Here is a 4,540-nt window from a genome sequence, read left to right on the forward strand (position 1 = left end):
TGGGCATTTTAGTTTTTCCATTTAGGAGTTACTAATCTTGGAAATCTGCGTAGTTTGTTTTCTAGCTCTCGTAGTCGTAAAGTCTGAAGGGGAAAGCACGAGGCGAAGCGACGTCATACATGAAAGGAACGGGACATTCAAGTAAAGAATCAATGCGGTGTGTCCAAATTTCTGTTCCACGCGTCTCCCAGCCACTCGCACCAATGAAGAAATATCCACCAGCTCCTGTTGCAACGCTCTCTTGGGTAGTCGCGTGCGAGGACGAGCCTCGGGAAGGAGGTATGATGGGGCTCGGACGATTAGAGAGGTGGCGGTGCGCTAGTGCGGCGGTGGAGGACAGATGGGCGATGGCAAGGAAGCGGAAGAGGGGGTGAAAGGGCATGTTGAGTCTAAGAGAGAGAGAGAGAGGAACAAGAGAGGAGTGGGAGGAAGAAGGCGGATGAGATTGGTAAGCTCGAATTGGGAGGTGCATGGAGACAGAGAGAGCAGAGCGAGGGCTGATGCTCAATGAGAGAGAGGTTTGATGCTGAATAAGAGGGAGGCTTTGAGGGGACTTTACTGGATGAGGATAGAGCAGGTCAACGATATTCTCTGCTAAGCTAAGGTGCATAGAGGCACACAGATGAGGACAACCAGAGTGCCACACATGCATATACACACATAGAAAGAGTGATCTTGGAAATTACAACAAAGAAAGAGTGGTGTGTTGAGCTTAAGAAGCTCAAGGTCTTGGAAATCACAACAGAGAAAGAGTGGTGTGTTGAGCTTTGAAATCACAACGAGCTGAAGAAGCTCAATGTCTTTGAAATCACAACAACAGAGAAAGAGTGGGTTTGTTGTTAGAAGCTCAAGGTCTTTGAAGTCACAAAACAGTAAGCTCTGTTGAGCCTAAGAAGCTGAAGGTCTTTGAAAGCAAAACACAGAAGAGAGCTGTGGGAAGAGAACTGAGCGGTTTGAAAGACATCAGAGAATGGAAACGAAGAGGTGTTCTTCTCTTGTTCTTCATCATCATGTTGTTGCTATGTCTTGGATCATAAGCTTGGGGTTGTGTTGGATCTCGCCTTCTCAGCAACAGGCCTACAATCCCACCTTCAGCTTCTTCCTCGACTGCGGTGCCCTTCACAACACCACCACAGTCGACAACCGCACTTGGCTCAGCCATAGCAGCAGCTCCCCCTTCCTCTCCTCCTCTTCCCCTTCCATCCTCGCTAACTCTTCTTCTTCCTCCTCCCTCCCTTCCTCCCCCTTCTCCTCCCTCCTCTCCACTGCCCTCATCTTCCCTCTCCCTTTCTCCTTCACCTTCCCCGTCTCCCCTGGCCGCTGCTGGATCCGCCTCTACTTCTATCCCTTCTCCTTCCACCAATATGACCTCTCCTCATCCTTCTTCTCCGTCACTGCCGGCCCTTTCACCCTCCTCACCAACGTCAACGTGCCCCACGCTATCAGCTCCAGCTCCAACAACTCTGGCTACCTCTTCAGGGAGTATTCCATCAACGTCACTGATGTGCCTTTGGTTCTCACCTTCATCCCTGATGCTGCGAGTAACTCTTCCGCCTTCATCAATGCCTTGGAGGTTGTGTCCATGCCGGCTAATCTTATCTCCGATAGCACCAGCCCTTTGGGAGTAAATTCTCCCGAGTCCATTGGAATCCCTTACATGGCGCTGGAGACCATGTATAGAGTGAACGTGGGAGGTCCCTTGGTCTCTCCCGGAGATGATACGCAAGGATTCTACAGAACATGGCTCGCAAATGAAAGCTTCCTTTATTCAGCTGCAGGAGTAACAAGCGTAAACACCGCAGCAAGCTCCATCATATACAGCTCCTTTTCAAACATCTTTGCACCTCCGATCGTCTACAGCACTGCTCTACAGATGACCTCTCCACAAACAGCCAGCCCCGGAAGTCTCAACATCTCTTGGGTCTTTCCCATTGATGCATACTACACATATGTCGTCCGGCTCCACTTCTGCGAAATCATTTACGTTTCAGGAGGTAAGAGGGTTTTCAATGTTTACCTGCAGAATCAAACAGCATATTCCGATTTAGATCTTGGTATGCAGACTGGATCAGATAAAGCTTATTACAGGGACTTTTCTGTCGACGCACAAGGGGATACCAGCCTTTGGGTTCAAGCCGGGCCTCCCCCTAATTCTGCTTCCGGGATATTCAACCAAGCAATCCTCAATGGCCTTGAGATCTGGAAGCTGAACAATTCGCAGGGAAGTCTGGATGGGACAGGGGTTGCTGGAGCGGCATCACAGAGGCGCTCAAAAACTGGGGCCGGCCCTGTACTTGGTGCCGTCATTGGAGTAACAGCCGTTCTGGGGGTGCTTTTGGCGGGAATCTTGGTCTGGTACAAGAAGAGAACGAAGACGATGAAACCGCCCAGTACTCGAGGATGGCGACCTCTTCAAACATATGCGGGAAATTCTGTGAGCTTGGCAAGCAAAATGTCAACTGAGACTCACAGGAGCGGCACAGGCAGCTACGTTTCATCCGCTCCCTCGAGCCTGGGTCGACTGTTCACTTTTGCAGAAATATTGGATGCTACTCAAAGCTTCGATGAAGCCCTTGTCATTGGGGTCGGGGGATTCGGAAAGGTGTACCTTGGGGAGATCGACGATGGGACCAAGGTAGCAGTGAAGCGAGGCAACCCGAGATCGGAACAGGGTATCATGGAATTCCAGACAGAGATTGACATGCTATCCAAGTTGCGGCATCGCCATCTTGTATCTCTAATTGGTTATTGTGAAGAACATCGGGAAATGATCTTGGTGTACGAGTACATGGCCAATGGCCCTTTGCGGAGCCATCTCTATGGTTCTGATCTCCCACCCTTGTCGTGGAAGAAGAGGTTAGAAATTTGCATCGGAGCTGCTAGGGGTCTTCACTACCTCCACACTGGAGCAGCTCAAAGCATCATTCACCGTGATGTGAAGACCACCAACATCCTCCTTGATGAAAACTTGGTGGCCAAAGTGTCAGACTTTGGTCTATCAAAGACAGGGCCTACGCTTGACCGAACGCATGTGACCACAGTAGTGAAAGGAAGCTTTGGGTACTTAGATCCGGAATACTTTCGAAGGCAGCAGTTGACGGAAAAGTCTGATGTCTACTCTTTTGGTGTTGTGTTATTGGAGGTTGTGTGTTCCCGCCCTGCTATAAATCCTGCCCTTCCCAGGGATCAGGTGAACATTGCAGAATGGGCAATGCAATGGCAGGCCATGGGAAGGTTGGATGAGATTATCGATCCTACCCTGGTGGGCACTGTTAACATGGAGTCGCTAGGGAAATTTGGAGAAACAGCTGAGAAATGTCTGGCCGAGGAAGGAATCAACAGGCCTACCATCGGAGATGTTCTTTGGAATCTTGAGTATGCTTTGCAGTTGCAAGAAACAGCCATATCAAATAATGTAGATGAGGACAGCATAAATCGAATCGCAGAGCTTCCAATTCTGCTTCCGATTGTTCAGGAAGCAAGCGAGGAGGATTCTGAGGATCCCACAGTTAGTGCTGTGTTCTCTCAGTTGGTGAATCCACAGGGAAGGTGAGAAATCAACTCTAGCTATCCATGCTGGAGACTCCAATTCTGGTGCTGGAAATGGTCTGCTTCTCAATTTTGAATTGAGACCCTAAGAGATGAAGGTGAGATTGGCCAGTAGGGATCTATGTTTGAGGTTTCTCGGTCTGTTTTGCATTATTCTTCTTCCGATTTGTGCTAATTTTTGAGACATCTTAGACGGTGATCCCTACCGGTAGTGTTGTTTAAAGTATTTTAAACCTTATATCGGATATCTGGCACCATGGAATGAACAAGCAAACCTCAAGTTGGTCCTGTTGCAGCTTCGCTTATTTAGAAGCTAATTATTCTTTTATTTTTACTTCGGACACACAATTGGAAAAAGTGTATCTAATATTGCCAGCTCTGGAAGATCAAAATTTTCAACTGTCCTTGTGTCCAGGATTTTTTTCTGCGAAATCAATTGAAATAATGTTTGCTCTTTCAATTCTGGTAAGCTTCTTCTCTGAATTTGTCTCCACTCCAGAGGTGGACTTCTGAAGGCAGCCAGGACAGTTACACATAATTTTCGAAGCTCTCTTTGGTAGAATTCACATGATGAAGTGACTGGAGTTTTGTTTTTAACAGTTTGCTCGTTGTGAGTGGTATTGAATGCTTAGGGGTTACTCTTTTGTTTTTCGGCAGCCCATCAGCTGGTTTCTTTGGTATCTTTATCCTTGTCAGCCTTTTTTGCAACAGCATGCTGAACTAGATGGCGTGGAGGTGTCACGTTATGTCATGCCAGCGCAGAAGGTCTTATAGGCTGTCAGAGGGGAGGAGCTGCCTAACTGGATGAACCTGCCCTACCCTGTACTTACTAAAATTGAACCCTGATTTGGTATCATATGGCCTATTGCAACTGCCTGTTAAGGACTAGTTAAGTATGCATTCCGGTCCAGTTATGCTAAATCTCTTAGTGGCATGATAAAGATGCTTGAAAATTTAATTCCTAGGAAATAGGTATTTTTTGGACTTTTGT

At 47.8% G+C, this 4,540-nt stretch overlaps 1 pseudogene; it reads left to right on the top strand.

The window, feature by feature from the left end:
• The first annotated feature begins 231 nt into the window (after nucleotides 1-231).
• On the top strand, nucleotides 232-3,951 carry LOC147904126 (receptor-like protein kinase THESEUS 1 pseudogene; annotated as a pseudogene).
• The last annotated feature ends 589 nt before the right edge of the window (nucleotides 3,952-4,540 follow it).

Source organism: Dipteris shenzhenensis, chromosome 3 (assembly GCF_047967505.1).
Source record: "Dipteris shenzhenensis isolate YYH24624 ecotype China chromosome 3, Dip_SZ_1.0, whole genome shotgun sequence".
Taxonomy (NCBI): domain Eukaryota; kingdom Viridiplantae; phylum Streptophyta; class Polypodiopsida; order Gleicheniales; family Dipteridaceae; genus Dipteris; species Dipteris shenzhenensis.